At 45.5% G+C, this 26,848-nt stretch overlaps 1 protein-coding gene and 1 long non-coding RNA gene across 7 annotated transcripts in view; both read right to left on the bottom strand.

The window, feature by feature from the left end:
* LRRFIP1 (LRR binding FLII interacting protein 1) overlaps window positions 1–26,848 on the bottom strand; it is a 180,441-nt gene that overhangs the window by 137,210 nt on the left and 16,383 nt on the right. The gene's annotated exons all lie outside the window — the stretch shown is intronic.
* Window positions 14,442–25,017, bottom strand: LOC127563040 (uncharacterized). The gene is made up of 2 exons (XR_007953876.1): window positions 17,593–25,017; window positions 14,442–17,556 (listed from the first exon to the last, which is right to left on the bottom strand). It is a non-coding gene; the product is annotated as an uncharacterized LOC127563040 (long non-coding RNA).

Raw genomic sequence — 26,848 nt, 5'->3', positions numbered from 1 at the left:
GACATCTCTGCAGACAGAGCTTCAAGTTTAATGTCGGATGCTGCCTTTTCACTCAGGGAAAATAGGTTTCAGTATAAATAGCTAGTTTGAGAAGGAGAGCAGGAAACTGTCCTAATTAAAAGGCAGCTAGTAGATTTGGCTCAACAGCAGGCAGAACTTCAGGTCAGTCTGGATGAAAATTCTATGGGATTAGCGCTTCCTTGTAAAAGGGAATCTGGAAATTAATTAAATTAAATTAATATAATTAAAATAATTTAATCTCTGTAAAAGAGCAAAACAATGAATTCTTGAAGGAGCTGAAAGAACCTCAGTAACAGATTCTGGAAGAGAGTAGTTCTGTGTCCCCTGACGTAAGTGAGAAGATATTAGGACACACTGAGCAAACAGGTCACTTATCATGAACAGGTCACATCAAGCTAATCACGTTTCCTTTTTTGGCAGAGTTAACGAAACTGGCCAAATGAAGGGAAAACTGTAGATAGGACTTACGCCAGCTTTAGAATATGGCCAAGTCTATCTAGCTGTTTTTGTGAATGAGATGTAGAGGCAACAGGCCTCTATATGCTTGAGTGGTCACACCCAAACAGTAATTTTTCACAGAGAAATTGAAATGAAGTTTCTAGGGAGAAACCTCAGATACCTATTTGGCAACTTATTGATTTTTTAAAAACAATGAGTTAGATAAGGACAAAGATGGCACATTTATTAAATTTACAGGTGATCATAAAGCTGGGAAGGCTGGGTAACATGCAAGATGAAAGAGTCAGGTTACAAAAATCTGGACAATGCAGAACATTGGGCCAAATCTACACAAATAGCTTGTGTGGAGAGAATTAAAAATTGTTACGAGTTTAGAACTCCAGAAGTAGAAGATGAAGAGTGAGGAAGAGTGGCTATCTAGTAGTTTAGCTGAAAACAATCTGCAGACCTGAGTGGACCACAATATGGATCGACAAGTATCATACAGCAGGCAAGAAAGTTAATATGAGTTTTGCCTGTTATCAAGAAAAAGACAATCTCCAGGGCTAGGGCAATGACAGTCTGACTTGGCGTGACGTCTAAATATTCGGTTCACTTCTGAGCATGAGATCGTAAGGCCATTAATATTCAGATACTGACCCTCCAGGATGGCGAAAGGCCTCCAGATTGTGCCATATGAAGTAAGATGAAGGGACCTGAGGGAGGTTAGGCTCGAATGGAGAAGCAAATAACCCTGGGAACATGATAGCTGTCAATCGGGTATTCGGGGCATGGCTACCACAGAGTGGAGAGATTAGACTGTCCCCTCAACTCTTTGGAGGAAAGAAAGAAAGAGGAGCAAGAGAAGTTACAAAAAAGAAAATACGGGCTGATGGAAGGAAGATGGTCCCTTCCCTTTAGACCTATTGGAAAGGGGAACTGACTGTACCACAAGGAAGTGAGCTCACTCCCCATAATGGGAGGCCTTCAAGAAGAGGCTGCCTGTGTAGGAGAGTCTGGAAACAGCTGTTTTCAAAGGATTAATTTAAGCTAATGAGTAAATGAAGGCTGCTCATGACTCTTGTTTGCCTCACACCCACTCTGAGATTCCAGAAAAGAGTATTTCCTAAGTGACTAGAGCAACTATTAGGACTTTGACCAATCAGCAGAGCTCCCAGTCCCCAGCTGGGCTGGCACCCTCCCCCTCACTGTTTACCTGGTATTTGGCAACTCTTGGTTGGTCTTTATCCATCATTCAGATCAATGAAACCAACCAAGAAGATGCAAAGAAAGCATTTTTTGCACAAGTTGGAGTCTTATCATTGTCATCATCGCTAGTATTTATAGAGCGGCTACTGTGCTTAACACTTTTCTTTTCTTATTTTTTTTCTTAACACTTTTCAAACAGGATCTCATTTAGTCTTTCAAGAAGTCCTTGAAGTAGGTACTGTTTTATCTCCATTTTGTTGTTGTTCAGCAGTTTACAGTCATATCTGACTCTCTCTGACTCCAATTGGAGTTTTTTGGCAAAGTTATTGAATGGTTTGTCATTTCTTCCTCTAGATTATTTTAGAGAGGAAGAAACGGAGGCAAATAGAATGAAGTGATTTGCCCGGGATTATACAGCTGAAAAGTGTCTGAGGCTGGATTTAAACTCAGGTCTTTCTGAGTGACTGAGCCATTGTGCCACCAGGTGCCTTCTGCATGTGGGTGACTTAGGCAAACAACACACAGGTGAGGTCAGCTAGGATTGTCCCAACATGCTCTCTGTGTGGGAGCAGGAAAGGGAATATATTCCTAATAACTGAAGGAAGGAAAGAAGGAGAAAAGGAAGGAAGAATAGAAATGAGGAAAGACAGAAAAAAGAAAGGAAAGAAAGAAGGGAAGAAGGAAAGAAAGAAGGGAAGTGGGAAAGGAAAGAACAAAGGAAGGAAAGATGTGAGAAAGGAAGAAAGGAAGAAAAGGATAAAGGAAGGAAGGAAGGAAGGAAGGAAAGAAAGAAAGAAGTGAGAAAGGAAGGAAGGCAGAAAAGAAGGAAGAAAGGAAGGAAATAAATGGGGAAAAAGGGAAGAAAGGAAGGAAGGAATATATTCGTGATAACTGAAGTGAGGAATGAAGGAAGGAAGAAAGGAAGGAATGAAGGAAGGAAAGAAGGAAAGAAGTGAGGAAAGTAGGAAGGAAAGAAGGAAGAAAGGAATGAAGGAAGGAAGGAAAGAAGGAAAAAAGGAAGGAAGGAAGGAAGGAAGGAAGGAAGGAAAGAAGGAAGGAAGGAAGGAAAGGTAGGTTTTAAATATTTCTTTAATCTAGTGCTTTTTTTTCCCTATCACCAGAAATAAATGAGCCTCAAGTGTTTATACACTTGAAAACATGATGCAAATGAGAGAGAACTAAAAGTTTGAGTTGTGGAGTGGAACTCTTCAGCTTAGACATTTCAGGTCTCAAGTTCTTGATTAATTAAAACCAACTTTTGGCTGCATCCATTCACTGGAGACGGGAGAATTACTGGCAAACGACTTCTCACTAAAAAGCTCCCTTGGGTCAACGATTCCACCTTCCATCTTTCAGCAGAAATAACAAGTTGTCCCACGCCTCCCAGTAAAACAAACAAAAGCTTCCTCGGCCTATGGAGCTGGTCATGGAATGGATAAATGTTTGAGCAACAACAAGAAGGAACAAAGAAACCTGATGGTGGAACTTGATAACTGACTCCTAAAAAGGCGTGTTTTGCCAGCTTAGCCATCTGGGCATCAGCACTGACCCAGAGTTCAACTCGAAGATCAATAAAAGATGCTCTGGAGACGACTTTTCCCCTGTGAGGCAGCAAACTCAAGCTCCAAGAAGAAATGAGCCCTCACTTAGTGGAAATAAGCGTAATCAGAATAAATGCTAAGGTAACTAAAGTGTCTGACTGAGGATTGTGAACCTCTCCTAGCATCAGCTGCACCTGCTCTGAGCCAGGGTTAAAAACAGTGACCAGTGTCTGCCCTCAAGGAGCTTCCGTTCTAAGGGACAAGCTCCCTGGAGAAAGGACCAACACTGATAACAAGGGGCCAGAAAAGGGTCTTGTAGCAAGTAGCCCAACTGGGCCTTGGAAGAAGCATGGACAGCTTGATGTGGTGGAAAGAGACTTGGCTTTGGGAGTCAAGGAGATCTGGCTTCAAATCACCTGACCTGCCAGCCTTCAGTTCCTCAGCAATGAACTGATTTCCCTCTCATGCATCATAGTAAGAGATAAACAATTCTCCTGCACTGTCTGCTCTGAAGTCCTTTGTAATAACAATATTTGTCGTTTAGTTGTTTTTCAGTCACATCCGACTCTCTGTGACCCCACTGGGGGTTTTCTTGGTAAAGATCCTTCAGGGTTTTACCATTTCCTTCTTTTCTAGAGGGGGAAACGGAGGCAAACAGGGTGGGAGGCTGAATCTGAATTCACATCTTCTTAACCCCTCACCCTACGCACCGTGGCGCTACCTCGCTGTTTCAGGAAGGCACTTGGAAAGCACTCACACCTCATCAATATTTGTCAATTAACCAACCCACCTCCCAGGATTGTGGTGGGGATACAATTCAAAAACATTTGTGCTTCGCACACCACAAAGCGCTCTATAAAGGCTGATTATTGTTGTTGTTATTAAAGGAATTATCTTTTTTTCAGGTACAAATTCCTCCTAATGCCAAAACTCTGTGTAAAAATAAAATAAAATAAAATAAAACTTGGGGGAGGATTTGTCTGAAGAGAAGCCGTAGATGAAGACTTATTGAACTTAAAGAGACGTCCCATATGAGAGACTGATTGTCTTTGTTCTGCTTGACTGGAGAGGGAAGAGAACCAGGTCCCCGAGTGGTCCCTTGTAGAGTGGTCCCCAAGTAGAATGGGCTGCCTCGGGAGGTGCTGAGTCAAGTCAGCAAGCATTCGCTAAGCACCTACTATGTGTCCAGTGAGGTGAGAGCTGGGGGTGAGATTGTCAGAGGTGCCGGTTTGAGGCTGGGTTGACTCAGTTGGTCCGAGACATCCCTCCCAGCTCTGACATCCTGTGATCCAGTGGAAACATAATCGTCAGTAGTTGATAAATATTTATTAAGCTCCTACTATGTGCCAGCACTGTGTTAAGCACTGATGATGCAAAGATAGTCCCTGGACTCAAGGAGCTTACAATATCATGGGGAGCAAGCTGGGGGGGGGGGCAGGAGAGGACCAGCTGGGGAAGCTGGTTGGAGGTTGGAGGAATTAAAAACTAAAAAGGAAATGGGAAAACTGACCAGGATGTGCCCTTCCCAGGTGGCTCAGCAGCTACAGAAGGTGAACTCATCATAGTATTTTTCATCTTTGGGACTCGGGAGAACAGAGGTGGGAAGTAGGAGGGATTTCTCATGGGATGACCATCCTGCCTTCTGGGGCTTCAGAGGAACCTCCACATGGGAGACAGGAAGAGCTGAGTTCAAATCCCGTCTCAGACATTTACTGCCTTTGTGACCCTGGGGAAATCATGTTCAGCCTCAGTTTCCTCACCTATAAAATGGGGATATCATAACTTCCCTTCTAGAGTTACTGGAAGGCTTATATGAGATAATTCACAAACCTTAAAGGATCACAGAAACATTAACTTATATTATTCTGAAGCATGAGACTCAGTGACACATCCTCTGTGTTTTTTTTTTTTTAAGCAGGTACAGCCATAGTGCCAGTCTGGAGACAATTATAAAGAAGGCCGTCGTTCACCAAGGATCGGAAGAATCCGTCTATAAATACCCGCTTGGCACTTCCTGTGGTTTGGTTCGGCACCTCCAAAGGCATGTTTGTGGGCAGCTTAGCGAAAAATCGCCCCGTAAGGAATACCCAAAATACTGCTCGAGGCTCCATCTTTTCCCCTTCTTCTGTCTCAAGGTTAGGGCATCTGGATGCAGAGAACCATGACTAATTCCAGACGGCCCCGAAAACCTGAAACAAATGTTGGTTTTCCCTAACTTGGGCAAAAGAAGGCATCTCTATTTTTCCACTGGCTGCGACGTTTCCCAGGACCTTCGGGAGAAGGCAGTATGTGCAGTTTTCCCCCCTCCGCCCCAAGCAGCGGTTCTTGATCTTTTGTGGATACTGGACCCCTTGGGCAGCAGTGTCCTGAAGCCTCTGTTCCTCTTCTCACAATCATGGTTTGCACGCTGAAACAAGGTTACAAGGGGAATGATTATGTTTTATCATGTTTCAGTCTTATGTCCGGCTCTTCATGATCCCATTTAGGGTTTTTTGGGCAAAGACACTGGAGGAGATTGTGGAGGAGATCGCCCTTTCCTTCCCTGGCTCACTTAACAGATGAGGAAACTGAGGCAAACAGGGTTAAGTGACTTGGCCAGGATCACAGAGCTCAATTTTGAGCTCGGGAAGATGAGCCTTCCTGACTCCAGACCCGGCACTCTGTGCACCACCTCGTCGCCCCAGCATAAGCCAATTATGCTGAAATACTGCAATGATCAAGACTGTCGGAAACGAGCTTCTTTTCAATAATGGGGTGATTCAGGCCATTCCAGTAGACTTGTGATGGAGAGGGCCGGCTGCAGCCAGAGGGAGGACTGACTGTGGAGCACAACTTTTTTTTTTGGGGAGGGGGTTTGGTTGTTGTTTGCTGGCATTTTGTTTTCTTTCTCAGTTTTTCCTTTCTGAGCCGATTTTTCTGGTGCAGCCGGATAATTGTGGAAATATGTATAGAAGAATTGCACGTGTTTGCCATATATTGGATCACTTGCTGCCTGAGGGAGGGGGTGGTGGGGAAGGGAAGGAGGAAAGATTTGGAACACGGGATTTTGCGGGGGATGAATGTTAAACTATGTATATATTTTGAATATAAAAAGTTAAAAAAAATAGTGAAAAACAACAACAACAAAGGAAATGAATTTGTGGAGGCCGAGGTAAAGAACTGTGCTCTAAAGATCATTCAGTGGACGAATAAAGAGTGCCTGGTTGATCTTTTAGAGTTCACTGGGATGGATGGTCAATGGCAAAGCTGAGGGGTCCCAGGGCAGGTGCACCCCAGGTAAGTATGACCCCGGGGGCCGGCACCCACTGCGGTCCTCCGCCCAAACCAGGCACTCGCTCACAAAAGGTCATCTCAGACAAACGGTCCCCGTGACAAGCTCCAGCTTGATCTGGCCCCTGTTGCTGACCGACAATAGCGGGGTCTGTGTCACACCCACGCCGAGAAGCCCCTCCCAGGAAGCCCCCGCTAGCTCGGAGCCCCCATATGGAAACACCACGAGGAGAGAAGGAGCAGCGATGAATGGGAAGAGGGCTCTGCTCCCAGGCACAGCGGCGGGACTATTTTGGGAGGGCGGGAGGAGCTCGAACAGCCGCGGGGACCGAAGCCCACGTGGCCGAGTGCCGACGGGCTGACTCTTCTGCTGGGCCACTGCCAACTGGTAGGTCTCTGCCAGAGGAAGCCTTCGGGTGGAGACATAAGAGGTAACAGGATCCTGATCGACAAGGGTGGGTGTGGAGGGAAGAGGAGGCAGCCTGGGCCCACCGCGAGGAGGGAGGAGGCTGGGGTGGTCAGGGCTGGGAGTGTCGGCGGGAGGCCGGGGAGGGACCCCCGGCAGAGACGAGACTGACGGTGTCCGGAGACCACCGGGCCGTTGTTGGCCCTTAAAGAGCAGAGGCAGTGAGATAACCCGGGCCGTGGTAAAGCACTCTAAGGATAAAAAATGGCACGCGGTGGGTGACGGAACAGACTCCTGGATGGAGGACAAACCTGGGGAACTTACACAGAAACAGCAAAGCCACTTTTAATGGGGAAGCGGGATGGTGGAGAGTGAGTCACAAAAGTCAAATCCTGCCTCGGACACTCACTGGCTGGGCGAGTCTGGGTAGTTAACTATTTCCTGCCTAAGTTTCCTCATTTTAAAAGAAATGGGTCCCACTAGAGCTTTCAATCTAGGACCCTCCGCATGCTCTAACCCTATATACATCCAAGCAACCATCACCAAGAACAGAATCGTGGAAGAACAAGGATTGTTCCATTCCTCGGCTTTGTATCCCAGGGCCTCGTATACAGTAATTGCTTAATAAGTGACTCTTGATGGATTAATGCAGTTTTAAGTCACCTGACCCTGATTCTGGGGCCAGTGTCTTCTGGGCCCCATTTAGTAGCAAAGGACTTCCCATAAAAACAGAAAAGCTTGTAGGAGTTGGGATTATTGGGAAATCCAGTCGGCTACAAGGCTTAGAGACCTAGAGAACATACAGAAGAGCTTCTTCTCTTGGCCCCTGAAATATTAGCAAAAATTGTTGGGAAACCATCTTGTTTTCCATAAGAAACATTTGATTTAATCCTCCATTTGTATGAGTTGAAACTGTGGAGATGGGACATTCGATAGAGTTACAGGGACCAACTTCAAGGGACCTTGAAGGCTATCTAGCCACTTGACAGATGAGGAAACTGAGACTCAGGGAGGGAAACTGCCGAGGACTGGCTTGCTCAATGCAATGCAATCCCCAGCTCCTGGGCCTGGGAGGCATTCCCTCCCTTCTCCTCATCCCCGAGCTGCAGAAGTCGGGTTGTTTGCTGTTCAGTCACGTCCGACTCGCTGGGCCCCCATGAGGGGTTTTCTTCGCAGAGACTCTGAAGGGGTTGGCCATTTCCTTCTCCAGCTCATTTGACAGATGAGGAAACTGAGGCACACAGAATGAAGTGACTTGTCCAGGTTACACAGCTAGGAAGTGCCTGAGGCAGGATTTGAACTCATGAAGATGAGTTTTCCTGACTCCAGGTCCAGTGTTCCATGCACTATGACTCCCTGTAGCTGCCCAATAGAAGCTTTGAGAGCCCCTTTTTCGGGAGCCCTTTCTCTCCCTCGGTTGTTAGAAGTCATTAGTTCTCTAAGTGATCTTGTTATTTACTTTGTAAATATTATTTATTATTATTATTAATATTAACTTTGTATTAACTTACATGTTAATATGTGACATTATTATAATCAATCACCACATTAATTATAATCAATATAATTAGCATTATGTTAACATGCCAGATGTATCTTTATATGTCTCTATTCTTGGTAATTTTCTGAGGTCCCACAGGAGACTGTAAGCAGCCTGAGGGCAGGGTCCGGCTCCTTTTTGCTTCTCTGTCCCCACTGTCCAGAGGAGGAGCTCAATGAAGCTTGGTGGCCGAGTCCCTTTCCCATGAGCTCCTAGATTTTAGGGGCTGTTGCAGTTTGCATCCCCAGAAGCAGCAGCATCCTTGGTACAAGGACTCCATGGAGCACCGCTCTGTTTTCCTGCTTTACAAGGGGATCCCTTGGCCTAGAGGCGGAAAGCAGACAACTCTGCACCCAAAGTGTCCATCCCTGCCCCGGCCATCTCAGAAAGTACTTTCCCAGAACCCGCAGAGAACGCAGGGAAGACCATCTAGTTTAGTCTTGGTTTCTCCAAATGCAAAAAGGCAGGGATGGAAGAGATGGCCTCCGACGTCCCCCTCAGCTCCACACTGGGGATTCAATGGTCCTACCATCCTACATGCCTCTGGAGATGTCCCATCTCCCTCAGCCTCAGTTTCCCCCATGGTGAAATGAAGAGGCTGCATTAGATGGCCTTTCAAATTCTGACTTTCTTACACTAACTTACTTTGGACTTCAGTTTCTTCCTCTGTAAAAAACACTAAATAGTTTCTGGTGTGTTCCTTCCAGTTCTAGGCCTCTGAGCTCTTCTCTAGAGCAGGGACAAAGTCCAGAACCAGGCCCCTCGGGCCGGCTCCACCAGCACCTGTTTGAGCCTGGCCCGATCCATTACAGCCCTGGAGCCTCGGTCTCCATGGCTGTAAAACGAGGCACTCTGGGGGACCCCTGGTCTGGAGGCTCAGGGAGCCTCTGGACAAGAGGAAACATTTTTAACCATGGGGGAGAGGGGGAAGAAAGGCCTCCAAACCACTATGAAAAACCACTTTCTTCCATGAGCTTGTTTTCTGGATAGGAAGTTATCACTTCCCCTTTTACTTTTCAAACTTCTTTACTGGATTCCCACGGAGAAGCCAGCCCCAAATCTCACCGGGTTCCCCATGCTGCAGCTGTCAGCTCTCCGAGGATCCCGGCAGAGCCGCCCAGCTTCCCAGGCCGTGCCCGTCTCCCCTTGGAAACGTGTCTGGGCCAGAGACGCAGCCACCCAGCAAAGGGCTCCCGGGGCTGAGCGGGCTCAGGCCGTTCCCCGCTGCTCCTTCACCTCCTGAAGATTTTCTGTAACTGGCTAAATCTGAGCGAAGCCGCTTCTTTCTCTCTCCATCCCTTCCCGGACACATCTCCACAAGCCCAGCCGGGGTTCTGGCTCTGAACTCATGGAGCACCACCTGGATTGTTCCCTCCGCCTTCCTCCCCTTCTCCTCCCCCCACCCCAGGCCCTCTCCCCTCCAAGCAGTGCAATGGACTGATGTCAAACGACTTTTCCATCAAAAAACCACACACTTGCCCCAAACTTCAACGGCTTCTTAAGTGTCTACACAATATAGTCTGAACATTTTAACCTGGCGTTCGAGGACTTCTAAAACCCGTCTCCAGTTGATCTCTGCAAGGTTCTCTCAAGGCACGAACCAACGCTGCCACTTGGTCCACGCCCAAACCCAAGGTGGGCCACAGAGCTCCCTGGGTCGGAAGTAGCCTAGCCCGCCTCCTCCATTCCGGACTGAGCCAAAGCCCCGGCATCCCGGGAGGCGGGGAGTGGCCCTGCTCCCAGAGCGGGGATTCTTAAAGGCTTCGAGGGGCCCGTGAATATGGCCAGAAAAAATGGCACAGCTCGATTCTTACTCACCTCTCACTAAATTTGGTGTTTCCTTTAGCTTTTTAAAAACATTATTTGGAGAAGAAAGCCTGATATTCTCATTATTCTCGAGTCCATAAACTCCGGCAAGTTGCCAAGGGCGTCCATAGCCACAAATTGTCAGGAGCTCCTACCCTAGACATGAGCGCTCGCCATTCACTTACAGAAAAAAGGGAGGAGCAAGTCTAGAGCACCTACTGTGTGTCAGTCTCTGTGCTAAGCACTTCACGAACATTACCTCACTCCATCCTCACAACAATCCTGCAACATAAACACTATTATTAGCCTCAGGCTCCTCAGCGGTAAAAATCACCCTCACTTTACTGCTGAGGAGACTGAGGCAAACAGGTTAAGTAACTGGGTCCTTCTGGACCCCAAGTCCGGCACTCTCTCTCTGCACTGTGCTAAAACCGCACCTAGACCTTTGGGACACCCTCTCTGTCTAAGAGTCAGAACTGGAAGTGGCCCAATGATTTCACTGCGCACCAGATGACGAAGGCCCTCCACGGAGGCAGACCGATGCCTTCTCCACTCCTTATAATCTTAAGCTGACTACAGCTCAAGAGATTAAGGGCCTTGTCCAGGGTCACTGAATTTGTCAGAAATAAACCCTAAAACTCAGGTCTTCCTTCACCATGCCGTCCTTCCTCTCTGGATATTCACACGTGTATGTGCATACATGGATGTCGTGTCATGTGCCCTCCAAGAATATAAAACTCCTTGAAACCAGCCTAATGCTCCTTTTCTGCCCCCCTTCTTTGACCGCGTCGCATCTCCTCTCGGGATATTCACACGTGTGTACACACACGTGTATAGACATGTGTCCATCGTGATATGGAGATACACATCTGTGTGGCTGTACGGGTATATGGGGTTTGTATTATCTGCCCCACTAGTCTGTAAACTCCCTGAAATCAGGAAGTGTCTAATGCTCCTTTCCAGGACCCCGCCAATCTCAGCTCCGAGCCGTACCGTGTGTCCAATAAGGATTTGATTGATTGATTAAAAATCATATTTGCTGAGACAATTAGGGTTAAGTGACTTGCCCGGGGTCACACAGCCAGGAAGTGTTGTCTGAGGTAGGATTTGAACTCAGGTCCTCTGGACTTCGGGGCTGGGGCTCTATCCACTGCGCCCCCTAGCTGTCCCACTCCATATTACTGATTGCTTTCTGCTGTAGCCCTCCCCAAGCAGTTGCGTTTCTGTATATAGCGACTGTTACTATTTAAGTCAATCAAAGATGATGCTTACAGAGGCCACATGTGAAAACGGATGTCATCTTGGTGGATGCCCACCTGCTCTTACTGATTTGTGGACCACTCCCCGGAGACGGGTCACTGTGAAATTACTGTGAGAACCAAGAGCAAAGCCCTACCTGCAGCATCAACGAAGATGAAGGAGGAGCCTCAAATTGCTTTTCAGCTGTGTCTGGCTTTCCATGACCCCATTTTGGGGTTTGGGGCAAAGATATATATTGTAGTGGTTTGCCAGCTCCTTCTCCGGCTCTAAAATGAGCTAAATTTTAATTTATTTTAATTTAATCTAAAATTTTACAGAGGAGGAAACTGAGGTAGACAGGGTCATGTGACTTTCCCAGAGTCACCCAGTTGGTAAGTATCTGAGGCCTGCTTTGAACTCATGAAGATGTCTCCAGGCCCAGCACTACGGCGCCCCCTAGCTTACCTTGGGAGTCAGGAATATTTGAGCTTAACTCCCACTTCAGACAGTGTTAGCTGGCTGGGTGGGAGGGAGACCAGTCACCTTCATTTTTTCTTAGTTTCCTGGTGTGTAAAATGAGGGAGTTAGACTCTATGTCCTCACTGAGTTCTTTCCAGCTCTAAATCTGTGATTCTAAGAAAACTTCATTTAAAAACAAAACGTGTGGAGTCCACTTGATGCAAATCCTTTGCAAGGAAAGATTTTCATTTCTATTTTGCTTTTTTCCCCAAGAGCTAGATTTCCCCCTTTATCCTCCTTCCTTTCCAGAGAGTTATCCCTTTAACAATTTTTTTAAATAGGAAGAAATTTTTCATTTTTATTTTATTTTATTTTATTTTATTTGGCAAACTCACTAACACAATGCAAGATTCTGACGTTACATAATCACCCTCATTTACTGCTGAGGAGACTGAGGCAAACAGGTTAGTGACTGGGTCCTTCCAGACCCCAAGTCCGGCACTCTCTCTCTGCACTAGACTTTCGGGACACCCTCTCTATCTAATTAAGAGTCAGAACTGGAAGTGGCCCAATGATTTCACCAGAGCATTCACATAAAGCGTTTTACTCTCGGGATCCCATAAGCAGAAATGTTTTATTTATTTTCTATTTTCTTTAGCGTCAAGTTTGTTCTTAATATTTCTGCACCATTGCTTTAACTGAATGATAGTGATTATGATTTTTTCCATTTACATTGTTGTAGTCATTGTGTATATTGTTTTTTGGTCCTGCTGACTCCGCGCTGCATCAGTTCATTTAGTCTCGTCATTCTTCCCCCGCTTCTCTGCACTCGTCATCTTAGATGCTTCTTCCAGAACAGTGAGATTTCATTTTGTTCACATACGACAATTTGTTCTCTAACAGTCTGGCAATTACTCAGGGTCTAGTTCTCTACCACCATAAAAATTGCCTCTCTAAGTATTCTGTGAATGTGGCGCCTGATGAATTACAGATGCTTTAAATGACCAGTGTTTTATGTCAGAACTATACAGAATGTGGGTTTTTAAAAAAATCTTTTAATAAATGTCACCTTTTGTCTTGTAATGTTTCACAAAGCTTAGAACTGAAAGAGGTTGGAGATCATCCAGATCAAAGCAATTGAGATACCAAACCTTTATCAAGCACCTACACTCTGTTAGGGGCTGAGGATACAAAGATTAAATATACCTGCTTTCAAGGAGCTTTTTGGGGAGGGATGCAACATGTAGTCAGAGAAATAAAAAGAAAGTGTATATATAGGAAGTACTTTCAAGAGGAAAAGGGCCCAGATAAACTGTTCCATGGTGACACTCAGCAGAAAATACAGAATGATAAAATAAGAGGAATTAATTCATGGTTTTAGATAAATATATATTTAATTCAGCATAACAATATCTGTACCTGAAAAATTGTAAAATATACATATGTGTGAGAGAGAGAGAGAGAGAGAAAGAGAGAGAGAGACAGAGAGAAGGAGAGAGAGAGAGACAGACAGAGACAGAGAGAGAGAGAAGGAGAGGGAGAGGGAGAAAATCCAGGTCCTCAAGGAGCTCACACCCTAAAGGGGGGCAGGTGGGAGGGAATTTCTCACAGTGGAGAAAATCAACAGTGTAGCCTAGGGAGGAATAAAAACATGGCCGGTCCGATGTACCCCTTAAAATGAAAGTTATAGGAAGAAGTTACACAGAGACTGGAAAGATAAAGGATATTTCTGATATATGAAATCCAGGAATGGAGTGATGCTTTAGCATTAAATCAATGCTTCCTCAGAGACTTATCAGGCAGAGAGTAATCACTCATTCAGCGAGCATTTATTAAATATTTCCTGTATGCAAGTCACTGTGCCAGGAACTGAGAATCAGTCAGAAGTCAGACTCAGAAGTCTGAGTCCTCAAGAAGCTTCCATTTCAAAGAGGAAAGTAAACGTGCATAAATGGGCGTAGATGAAAGACAAAATCTCTTTCCGGAGCCAGAGCTTTTCCAAAGGACCCTCCGGCTGCAGGCAGATGGCTGGGCTAGACCACAGACTTTGGGATGGCTGTTGATGTGTTAGCAGTACTCACTAATTTGCGACTAATGCCCCAGAAATCTCCGCTCCAAACAAACTTCCACTTAGAGACAGAGAATACTATTGGACAGAATTCCTTAAATGAAGCCATCTGTTCTTTTCACTCTGCAAAAATGTGGGTTTTATTTCTGTCGTAGCTTCCCAAGTGAGCCCTGCTCTGGATTCTTTCTTTCTTCCTTTCTTCCTGTCTTCTTCCTTTTTCTCTTTCTTTCCTCCTCCCTTTCTTTCTCCCTTTCCTCCTCTCTCTCTTTTTTTCTTCCTTTCTCCCTTTCCTTCTCCCTTTCTTTCTCTCTCTTTCCTTCTTTTTTCTCTCTCTTTCTTCTTTTCTTCCTTCTTCCTTTTTCTCTCCCTTTCCTTTCTTTATTCCTTTATTTATTTATTTTCTCTTTCTTTATTCCTCTTTCTCTTTCTTTCTCCCTTTCTCTCTCCCTTTCCTTCTCCCTTTCTTTCTCTCTCTCTTTCTTCTTTTCTCCTTCTTTCTTTCTCCCTTCCTCTTTCCCTGCTTCCTTTCTCTTTCTTTCTTTCTCTCTTTTTCCTTTCTTTCTTTCTTTCTTTCTCTCTCTTTTTCCTTTCTTTCTTTCTTTCTTACTTTCTTTCTCTCTCTTTTTTCTTTCTTTCTTTCTCTCTTTCTTTCTTTCCTTCCTTCTTTTCTCCCTTTCTCTCTCTCTCTTTCCTTCTTTCTTTCTCTTTCTTTCCTTCCTTCCTCTCTCCCTCCCTCCCTCTCTCACTTCTCTCCCCCTATCTGTGTTCCTGAACAAAATATACAAAAAGCATTTCCTCTCCAAATGTCCAAGCTCAATTGCCCTCTTGGCTAACGATGGCACTACAGAAAGGGAGTCTTCCAGCGAACATAAATGGTGGAAGGCACATTTGAACCTGAATCCTCAGGCCGCTGCTCCCTGATACCTCTCTTATTACCCACTCCTTAAAACTGGAATGCTGCATAAGCAACAAGCAGGACACCTCTGGCTAATATTAACCAAGAGCGACTACGTACTTCCAGGACAACCTACATCAGCAAAAGCTAAAATAGGTCTAAACGCATCTAATTATCTGTGCATTTTAGTCATGAACCGTTTTCTCCATGACAGTTCTCTGGTGACGGAGGGGTGACTGACATGGGAACTGAAGCCCTGGCCAGTCCTACAGGGCCACAGTGGGTTTGTCAGCACGAGCCCGGGAGCCTGAATTCGCTTTCCAAGGACTGGCCTGGGTAAGGACTGAGATGCCCAGCACATGCTAAATGGGTCGGGACAGGGCTAGAGGTAAGGGGCCCATCTGTGATTTCATTGGTAAAGGATAATTCCAGATAAATTCCCTTTACCAAAACAAGTCAGCTTCTTCTTTGTGACTTAGAGTCCTTTAAAAAGAATATGTTTTATTTAGACAAGAATTTATTCTCTCTCTTCCATTGTCCCACCTCAATTTAACAAGGAAAAAAAAAAGAAAGAAAACCAAAAGTCCCATCACAAAATAGTCCAAGCAAAACAAATTCTCACGTGTGCTGCTACGTCCAAATATATACATCTGATTCTATATTTTAAATCTGTCGCCTCCCCCATCGTCAGTCGTCTGAATGTACTGCCCTGATCAAAGTCCCAAGATCTTTCAAAAATTTTCTTTCTGATGTGATTGTCATGTAGAAATGTTCTCCTTCCGCTCGTGTCCCTCTGCATCAGTTCATAAAGTTCTTCCGAGTTTTCTCTGAGAGGGTAGAGAGGGAATCAGCATTTATAAAAAGTCTCCCGTGTGGCAGGCACTGCGCTAAGAACTTCACAAATACGATCTCACTTGATCCTCGCAACAACCCTGAGATGTGGGTGGTTTTATTAATTCTATTTTACAAATAGAATTAAGTGACTTGCTCAAGGTCAAGTTAGTTTTTTCACTAATCATCTGATACCATTTTTAAACGCAGCTCTAAACCCAGCGCATTATCCTCTGTGCCCCCCTTCCATCTCACCAGCTGCTTCATTCAAATTGTCCATTTCATCATTTCCTAGGGCGCGACAGGACTTATTCCATTATAGTCACATATTAGAATTTAGTCATTTGCCCCAATAAAAGAACCTTTCTTTAATTTCTAGGGATTTTTTTGCTACTATAAAAGGAGGTGCCATAAATATTTTTATTTTCCTTTTTCTTTTTACCTGTCCTGGGGCAGAGCTGAGTATTTGGTCACCTGGAGAACAGCACTGCAAATTAATTTGCAGAATGGCTGAATCAATTCCCAGCTCCACCAATACCATATAAGGGCACCTTAGGCACTTACTGGATGACTCTGGTCAAGTCACTTACTCTTTTTTTTTTTCTTTTAGAAATTAGCTTTTGGTATTTTTTTTTGACTTTTTTTTATGCATATATCTTGTAAATAAAAAGCTAAAATTTTCAGCATTGACAATTGTAAGACCTTTTGTTCCAACTTTTCCCTCCTTCCTCCCACCCCCTCCCCCAGATGGCAGGTTGACCAATACATGTTAAATATGTCAAGTCACTTACTCTTGTTTGCCTCGGTTTCCTCCTCTGTAAAATGGAGATAATAATGGCATCTATCTTTCCAGGTTGTTTTTTTTTTTTTTTTTTTTTTTTGATAAAAGAGGTCTATTATTGGATAAGCAAAGTTAAAGTATAGGCGAAGGTAGAGATAAGGAGGGCACTGGACAGAGGATCCAGTGGGCAGAAGGTCCTCACATGGGAGCCATGTTTGGAATCTCTGCCTCCAGGTTGTTTTGAGGATCAAATGAGATAATACTTATAAAGCATTTTGCAAACCTTAAGTGCTCTATAAGTGCTAGTTATTATTGCTATCGTTATTATTACTATCATTAGATTGGGCTGCTTCCAACTCTTTCGTGAATGTAGATTACATATTCTGCAGAGAGTTTGATTTTAGTTTTTTTCCATCTGAATTTGAAGGCTCTGTACTGCCAGTCAGACTCCCAGGCTGTGTTCTTTCTGTGCCCCCACAATTCCTACCACTGCAGGCAATCTGGGCAGCTCACTGGCACAAACACATCATTTTCAAGAGCTGCCAAGGAACTATAGGAAAGACTGATCGCTCAATGAAAGACTGAGCAATGCAGGATTGGTGAGAACACATTAGGAGGCTGATAGGAGGCTGAGCCGCTTTCCAGCTCCTGCCTCCTGCCCTCCCAGGCTCGGGTAGTCTTGGGAACCCAGAGAGGGGCCCGCCTGCAGGACTCCTTCCCTGCCCCAAGTACCTAGAAGGAAAAGTACACCCTACAGACATCCCTTTTCCAAATAAAATGTTGACAAGCGGCTCAGAAACTCAAGTCACTGAAACCCAGAGTAATGGAAATAAAACAACCAGAGAAAATGTGCTGCCGTTGGGATGACCGTGAAACGTTCATTTCCATATTGGTCACTGCTGAAGGCAGAACAGTCCCACAGAGCTAAGAACATCCAAGAAAGAAAGTCTCAAAGATACCTGGGACCCTAAAATCAGAGCCAGAAGGGACCTGAGTGGCCATCCGTTCAATGGAACCCATCCATCCAATGGAACCCATCCATCCAATGGAACCTATCCATTCAATGGAACCCATCCATCCAATGGAACCCATCCATCCAATGGAACCCATCCATTCAATGGAGCATCCTGCAGATCAGGCAACACAAAAGACCGCACCAAATTTTAGGGGCCACAGGATAAAGACCCCTCAGGGCTGGTGCTCTAGCCACTGTGCCATCTAGCTGCCCCTTGGAGGGGGGTTTTAATCTCTATTGTGATCCTTACATCTTTTCTCAGCATGGCTGTAAGCAGGGGACACAAACCCTAAGCTCAGTCCACTCCCTTGGATGACAAGTCAACAAAATGGTGCAGGGAAGGAAGTAGGCTTGTGCAGTGAGATCTGTAGATTATTAAAAGAAACAAAGCTTCATTTAAAAATGTTTGGGCAAGCTGGGTAGATTCAGTTTATATCTATATCTATATCATAGATATGTATGTCATATATAATCTCTTTTTTCCATCTGAATCCTCTCCAACGTGTCAACAATATTTAGTCCATGAACACCACTATTAACTTGGTCCAAATGCTTTCAATGATTCCCAGGAGAGAACAGTACCTTACATTTCTGCCGGAGCCAAGGCTAAGCAAGGGGAGCTGGCTATTTCCCAGCCCCTCTCACGCCTGGGGACCTTTAACCTTCCTATATTCCCTCAGTCCTCCCCTGACCCTCATGGGCAGCTGTTAACTGAATATAAACAAGCTCCTGCTCCTGCAGTCCCTGGCATTGCTCAGCCTAGAACCCAGCCTAGAACCCAGCCCAGCAGGAAGGAAGGCAGCCCCCCCATCTCTTCAAATGGGCCAAGTGGGGGGGAGCAGAATCACTTGCCCCCCCTTCAGTTCCGACTCCACTGGCTAAAATCATCCAGATGCTATTTTAGAGCAGCCCCGTGCAGTTCTAAGGAGATGAAGGAGCAACATTGAGAACAGTCAGCATCAAGGAAGGAGGAGGGTGGGAGGGCGGTTCTGCCCGAGCCCAATAGATGGATGTGAAAGCACCTTAATTTTAGCCATTCAAAGCCCGTAACCTTAGCTGAAGGATGCTAACATCTTTTTTCTTTCCTTCCTTTCTTTTCTCTTTCCTTTCTTTGTTCCTTCCTAACTTTCTCTGATGCTGAGGATGCCCATGAAAAGCATCCTGGGAGCCACGTTGGTCCCTGGGAGCCACGTTGGTCCCCGGGAGCCAAGCAAGAGCAGCTCTGCTCAGCTTCTGAGAGCCACCCGCCAAAGGAGGCAGAAATACGCCTGAGCAAAGGTGGGCTCCTTGTGAGGGTGGGGCCGGGGGGCTGCGAGGAGAGCCAAGGGGCCTGTACCGGCACAGCCCAAAGGCTCTGGGGCGCACCCCCTAGGCGGGCTCCCCGGGGCCCGGGCACCCCAGCGGCTGCTCATGCGCCATGGCAACACCGCTGCCTCCCACGCTCAACTTCTCCACGCTGGGGCTGACGGTTCTGTTATTAGATTTCTACTTAAAAAAAAGTTCAACTTTAAACATCCACAAAAAGAATGTTTGTATACACACTGCAGAAAACAACCAAAAAAGGGGACTCTGGCTGAAACTGTGAATCTCCATTTACCATTTGCTTTATTTGGCTGGATAAAAAAAAAAATCAGCTGCCTGGCTTCCTCTCCCCAGCTCCCCTTTAGATGCTGTCTTTCTAGAGCTCAATATAAACTCCTTGAGGATACTCAGATGGAAAGCAAGGAAGTTTGCTCATATTCATTTCCCCATGCTTAACGCAGTGCTGAGCCTTTCCTTTTCCTTTCCTCTTTTTCTTTTTTCCTTCATTCCTTTGTTCATTGCTTCTTTCTTCCTCCCTCCTTTCCTTTTCCTTTCCTCCCTTTGTCCCTTTTTTCTTTCCTTTCTTCCTTTTTGCTTTCCTTCTTTTGTTCCTTTCTTTTCTTTCCTTCCTTTCTTTGTTCTTTCCTAACTTCCTTCCTTTGTTTCTTTCTTCCTCCCTTCCTCCCTTTTTTCTTTCCTTCCTTTCTTTTCTCTTTCCTTCCTTCCTTTCTTTTCTCTTTCCTTTGTTCCTTCCTAACTTCCTTCCTTTGTTTCTTTCTTCCTCCCTTCCTTCCTTTGTTCCTTCCTAACTTCCTTCCTTTGTTTCTTTCTTCCTCCCTTCCTTTCTTTTTTCTTTCTTTCCTTCCTCCCTCTCTTCTTTCCTCTCTCCTTTCTTTCTTTTTTCTTTCTTTCCTTTGTTCCTTCCTCCCTTCTTTCCTTCCTTTGTTTCTTCCTTCCTCTCTTTCATTTTTGTTCGTTCCTTCTTTCCTTCCTTTTTTTCTTTCTCCCTCCCTCCTTCCCTCTCTTCCTTTCTTTTTTCTTTCTTTCATTTGTCCCTTCCTTGTTTCTTCCTTTATTTCTTCCTTCCTTTCTTCCTTCTTTCCCTTTTTTCTTTGTTATCTTTCCAAATTCTACTTGTTTCTTTCAAAACTGTCCTATTGGTCTGTTTTCTTCCGAATCACTCCCTCCAGTTCTTTTTTCTATATTTAAAAATTCCCCAGCCCTCTTTTTAGTTTATCTGGGGTAAGTTAACCCCCAAGCGGGTCGCTTTTCTCTCAAAGCCAGTCTGAGCAATTGAACAGCTGATGTCTCAGAGAAGCTATTTTGGGCTCGGCTATCTGAGTGTTTCAGCCATCTAGATTGATGTCCAGCGCCTGGTGGCCTATGCTATTAGCCTGTTGACCTGATTTCCCCCTGCCCCCACCCCTAGCCCACAAGGGACCCAACCTCGCCTACACTGTGGGAACAGACCTGGACAGACAAGAGCCGCTGACATCATCTATTGTAAAATCCGGAGAGAAAGCACCGAGAACCCGGCATTCGCTCGATTGATAAAAGCCTCACGTTAGAAATGCCCTTCTGCAAGCAGGCCCACTGGCGCATGGAAAGAACGGAGGCCTGCCTCTATATGGCCAAGGATTTCTCCGTCCTCGCCCACCTGTTGGGCTTGGACGGCAGAAGCCTGAGGTCTGCAGAGATCTCAGTAAAGAGGAATGCGGCCGGCCTCACGGCCATGGATGGTCACCGCTCCACTCGGGTATTTTTTGGCCTTTCTGGACGGCCGGAGTCGGGCCTCCCCGCCCCCACCTGGGACTGGTGCTATTTCTGGCCGTATTGGGGCTATTTCTGGCCTCCCCTCCAAACCCAGCGTGAGGGAGACGGGAGAAGAAGAGGCCCCTCGGTTTTACTGAAGCCTCCCGGACTCTTGCGGGCCAGCGACAAGGACAGGAAAGTTTCCACAAACTTTAGACAACGTCAGATGACGACTGCCTTTTGTCTCCCCTTTATGCTTCTGGGACAAAGGCAAACAACCAAGGCAAAGCCATAAAGGGGAGAAAGAATAAATAACAGCAACTTTCTCTGGCCCAGAGCTTTATATTCCTTGGAAGGGAGTTCATCGGAACTGTTGAAATCATTTGCCGGAGCTGTGGCGGCTTACAGGCTTTCTTGCTAACTGGCAGCAGTAAGAGCACAGATTTCACATTAAAAAGGACTTTAAAAACCAACAAGACCAACTCCCTTCCTTTACAGTTAGGGAAACCGAGGCGCATAAGTTAACTTACCCAGAATCATAAAACTAGAAAGTGTCTGAGGTGAGATTTGCAGCCAGATTTTCCTTCGGCCCAGTACTCTCCACTGCCCATGGAGTTATTTTTTAAATAGCTTTTTATTTAGAAGTTATATGCGTGGGTAATTTTGTAGCATTGACAATTGCTAAACCTTTTGTTCCAATTTTTCCCCTCCTTCCCCCCACCCCCTCCCCTAGATGGCAGGATGACCGATACATGTTAAATATGTTAAAGTATACATTAAAGACAAAATAAGTATGCCCCATGTAGTTATAATAGTGCAATCTCACCTTACGTATATCAACCAATCCACAAACCTAGGAGATTCCAGTCATTAAGCTAAATGGCAACTAACTGGAGCAGCAGACAGGAATCAGGAAGACCTGAATTCAAATCCAGCCTCAGACATTTATTAGCCGAGTGACCCTGCGTTTATTAGCTGAGATACCTGCCTCGGCATCCTCTCAACTGATGCCGTTGTTGTAAGGATCCCTCACAAGGGTTGTTGTAAGGATCAAATGGGCTCATATTTGTAAAGTGCTTACCACAGTGCCAGGTATAGAGTAGGTGCACAATAAATGCTTATGTCCCCCCCCACAAGTGCTGGAGATATGTATGTCAAAGTACAAAATTGTTGTAAGGATCAAATGGGTTCATATTTTGTAAAGTGCTTACCACAGTGCCAGGTAAAGAGTAGGTGCACAATAAATGCTTATGTTTCCCCCCCCCAAACGCTGGAGATATGTATGTCAAAGTACAAAATTGTTATAAGGATCAAATGGGTTCACATTTTGTAAAGTGCTTACCATAGTGCCAGGTATAGAGTAGGTGCACAATAAATGCTTATGTTCCCCCTTCAAATACTGGAGATACGAATGTCAAAGTAAAACATTTCCTACCCCCAAGAAGCTTACATTCTAATGGGGGAGACAAGAGCTGTCTGGTCCCTGAGGGGGATCATCAACAGATCAGAGAGTGAATGTATGGAAAGAACAGGATTCGAACCCAGGTTTTCTGTATCCAAGAAGGTCATCTCTAAGCTGACACCTTGAAGAAGAATTTTAAATGTCAAATGGCCACCACAAATGGAAGATTCTGAGGACTATAAATCGTAGCAACTTTCACAGGAAGAGGACAAAGAAATTCACTTATATAGAAATCAAGTGACCAGGATGGACCAATGGGACAGGACTGGGTGACACATGTACCATGATAGCAAACCTATGATTACAGCGAACACGAGTGAACCTTGTAAAGCCGCAGCAAAAGGGAGCAATTATGGTCACTGAACCACTTGACAGGTCAAACAAGGACTTGAGAGCTGGGAACTTTCTTTGCTGGATCTTCACTGGTTACTTAGGGTCTCTGAGGGAGGTGGGGGCTACGGACTGCTTCCTGTCGTTGTTGCTCATTCGTTTTCATTCTGTGTCTCTCCGTGACCCCATCTGGGATTTTCTTGGCAGAAATACTGGAGAGGTCTGCCATTTCCTTCTCCAGATTGTTTTATAGATAAGGAAACTGAGGCAAACACGACTCCAGGCTGGGCATTCTTTCCACTGTACTGCCTAGCTGCCCCGCAGAGCAGCTGCTGGATTACATCTCCACTGGCTTGTTTCCCTATATAATGGCAGTGCACTAGTTGGGCATCTATATATTTTCTTCCTTCCTTCCTTCCTTCCTTCCTTCCTTCCTTCCTTCCTTCCTTCCTTCCTTCCTTCCTTCCTTCCTTCCTTCCTTCCTTCCTTCCTTCCTGTCACGTAGATATCCAGCATCGGGCCCATCCACTTCTTTCTTTTCACTTTAAATTCTTTTTGATGAGCACTTCAAGACTCAAAACTAAATGTGTCCTTCAAGACCTTTACTGGGTATGTTTCATGCCTGTCAGGAGCCTGACATTTCTAAAGTTTTAGCCAGCGATCCCCAAAATCCAAATCCTGTTTTCACACATCACCTTCTAAACCAGCTCTTTGCATCCTAAGTCGGCCTCCCTCTTCTGAAGCCCTCACCTTAATCCAACGTCCAAGCACGTTCTTCTGTCCCGTCCCCCCCCCCCCAAAGTATGGCCGCTCTGCAGGGAGCAGAAATATCACACAAACAAAAGCGAATGCACAAGGTGTTGAAAGTAATTTGGCAGGAAGGAGTGCTAACATATGGGGCAGCCATGAAAGGTCTCCCGTGGAAGGCGGGTGGCGGCTGAGCTGAGCCTTTAATGGACAGAATGTACAAAAATAGAACGACTAGACATGTACTGTTCAGTGTGTGTGTGTGTGTGTGTGTGTGTGTGTGTGTGTGTGTGTAAACACAATCATTTGGTTAGAATGTATAATAAGTGAGGAGGAGAAGGAGGAAGAGGAGGAGGACAAAGAGAAGGAGAAGGAGGAGGAAGAAGAGGAGGAGGATGAAGAGAAGGAGGAGGAGGAGGAGAGGAGATATGAAAAAAGCCTACAAGGGAGGCTGGAGCCACATTGTGAAGAGTTGCCAAGCAGGCCTGAAACACCACCCATGCTCCTAAGGTCTTTTTTTCTTAGCAGTGTTTTCTAGATTCTTTCTAGTCATAAAATTTCTGTCCACAGGAACCCTTCAATAAGCACTTCTTCAGCACCTTTGGGTAAGGAGGTACTGCGCAAGATGCCGGAGATGCAAAGTTAAAAATAAAACACTTCCTGCCCTCAAGGAGCTTATATTCTACCCAAAGAAAGAGCATGTGCCTGTGAATCATCCATCAACCAATATTTATTAAGCACCTACTATGTGCCAGACACTGCACTAAATGCTGGGGATGAAAAAAGAGGCATAAGACAGTTCCTGCCCTCAGGGAGCTTACAATCTAATGGAATAAATTACCAGAGTAATTAATAACAATAGCCAGGTAGCATTTTATAGATTATCTTTTTATATATATATAAATTATCTTTGAGTCTCACAACAATGTCTCAAAGGAGGTTTGTAACTGCCCCTTCTACCTCCACTCCCCAGCCCTTTCCCAGCAAGGGATTCATGGATTCCAAAGAGTTCATAAACTTGGATGAAAAAAGTTACATCTTTCTTTTCACTAACCGCTAACCGAAATCGAGCATTTCCTTCAAATTTTTAAAAACATGATCTCCACAAGGGGTCCGTGAGCTTTTAGACGGCCTGCCAAAGGAGTCCGTGACACACAGATGATTAAGAACCCTTACCCAGGTATTATAGCTCTCTATTATTGTCAGTGGGATTATTAATATAATTTATGCAGGGTTTTAAGACTGGCAAAGCATTTTACAAATATTCGCTCATTTGATATCCACAATAATCCTGGGAGGTAGGAACTAGTATTATCTTCATTCTACAGATAAGAGCATCTAAATGATTAGCGTCTGCCCTAGAGTTAGGAAGCCCTGAGTTCAAATGTAGGCACAGACACATACTAGTTGTGTGACCCTGGGGAAATTATTTTACCTCGTTTGCCTCAGTTTCCTCATCTGTAAAATGAGCTGGAGAAGGAAGTGGCCAACTACTCCAATATCTCTGCCAAGAAAACACCAAACTGGGTCACAAAGAGTTGGACGTGACTGAAAAAAGCATGATTCAACAGCAACAATCTCTCCTTCCTTTCTCCTTACATCCTTCTACTCCCCAGCCTCCTGACATGGTCAGTGTTCATCTCTGCCTCTGTAGATGCTGCTTTTTTCTTCCCCCTAAAACCCTTATGAAACTGCTCTCCGGAAGATAAACTCAAATAAGTGGGAGGGAAAAGTTCACAAGTCATCGAATCCTGGTCATAAAACTAGAAGGGATCTCAACCCATCATCTTACGTTTGAGGAAGACGAAGCTCAGAGAGGTCACGGGACCACAGAGCTAGGAATAGAAAGTCCTCATGGGCTGTCTAGACCATCCCCTCACTTTGCAGTTGGGGAAACTGAGGCTCAGAGAGGGAATCAGGTCCTATCTAGACCTGGAAGGGACTTCCACAACCATCCCACCAACTCCCTCCATTGCAGACAAAGTGACTTCCAGGGAAGCTGAGATACAGGGAGGGAGGAACAGATTATGGACAGCTGAGCTCTCTGCCTTTTCTTCCTGATTATAAAGACACAACAAGTGGGCACAAGTCGCTGTAGAAGGATTGAGGGTAGACATGATCCAAGCTGCCAGTTCCTTACTTCCGGGACGAGGGAACCGGAGGTGACCACTGCAGGGTCACATAGTGGGTCACGCGGCTGGCACAGAGTTCAGATTCTCCCAACTCCCCGTCCCGCTGGAACTTTGGCCACGACCAGTGGCTTTGCTAAGGGGTCGGGTTACCTCATGGGGTGGGAGTAGGCCGGGCCGGGCCATTCCTTCGCCGACACACATCATACCCCGTCTGTGACTTCATCAATAGCTCACGAGCTGCCGTCCCTCCACTCCCCAAATCATCACCTGTTGAGATGAGCCATCTTTCGATGAGTGACCTTTCCAAATTTAGCCAGCCCAGGCCTTGGCCAATAAGCTCACAACACAATCTGTCCCGGGCCTAGCTCCTGCTCAGTGCTCTTCCAGTCGGGTTTGCTAGTGTTTGTCCTCCCTGACCAGCCTTCACCAGCCCCAAATCCCCTCTACTCCAGGATGGAGCAGCTGGGGAGAGCACCAGGGAGGGAGCCTTCAGGCCCTGCCCGGAGCACCCAACAAAAGGAGAGACCAAATAGCTCCCTGCCACCACGGACTCCGGAGCAGGAGTGCTGTGTGGGAGCTCGGAGGGGCTAAGATAATGGCAAAAGATCAAGGCAGCTAGGAGGTGCCATGGTGCCCAGGGCACCAAGGCTGGTGTCAAGAAGACTCATCTTCCTGGGTTCAAATCTGGCCTCAGGCACTTGCTAGCTTTGTGATGCTGGGCAAGTCACTTAGTCCTGCTTGCCTCAGTTTCCTCATCTGTAATATGACCTAGCAACGGCCAACCATCACAGTATCTTAGCAGCTTCTACGTTAAAAGGAATACGATATTCCAGAGGGAAAAGGGATTACAGCACAGAATAACTTCTGTAGCAAAACTGGGGATAATCCTTCAGGGGGAACATGGCACGGGACCATCAAGCACTCCTGATGAGAAGGTCAGACTGAATAGCAAATCTGACATTCAAACAGAAGGCTCAAGAGAAGCACAAGAAGGTAAACACAAAAGAGTAATAAGGGACTCAATAAGGTTCAGCTGTTTATAGAGAAAGACCATCCATGTAACTCCCAAGAACTTTATCCTTATTGTGGCAGATAGAAAGAGCTTACATCAACAGATGTAAGTGTGAGTGGATAACATTGAAATGATCCCCCCCCCAAAAAAAAATAAAGGGGTGAGAAAGCAGGATGCACTGGAAGAAGGAAGGAAAGGCCGAATGGGACAAATTTTCTTACATAAAAAAGGCATAAGAAAGAGCTTTAATAGTGGAAGGGAAGATAAGGGCAATTTCTGAACTTCATTCTCATCAGAAATGGTCCAAAGAGAAAAAATATATATTGACCCAGTCAGCTGTGGATAGAAATGTAACTTACCCAACGGGGACATAAGAAGGGAAAGAAATAGAGATATGGGGGGCGAGGATGGGGATAAAACAGAGGACGGGTTAAAAGGTCAGAAGTAAAACAGCATTAAGGAGGGAGAGGACATAGAAAGAGAGAGGAAGAAACAGAAGAAAATGGGTTGAAGGGAAACACACAGTCATCATAACTGAATGTGAAGAACATCAGCTCACATATAAAACAGAAGTGGACAAAAGACCAAGAGG

This window comes from Antechinus flavipes, chromosome 4, assembly GCF_016432865.1.
Source record: "Antechinus flavipes isolate AdamAnt ecotype Samford, QLD, Australia chromosome 4, AdamAnt_v2, whole genome shotgun sequence".
In the NCBI taxonomy this organism is placed as follows: domain Eukaryota; kingdom Metazoa; phylum Chordata; class Mammalia; order Dasyuromorphia; family Dasyuridae; genus Antechinus; species Antechinus flavipes.
Note: the sequence above shows the minus strand (reverse complement) of the source record. Positions and strands in the feature narration are given on the sequence as shown.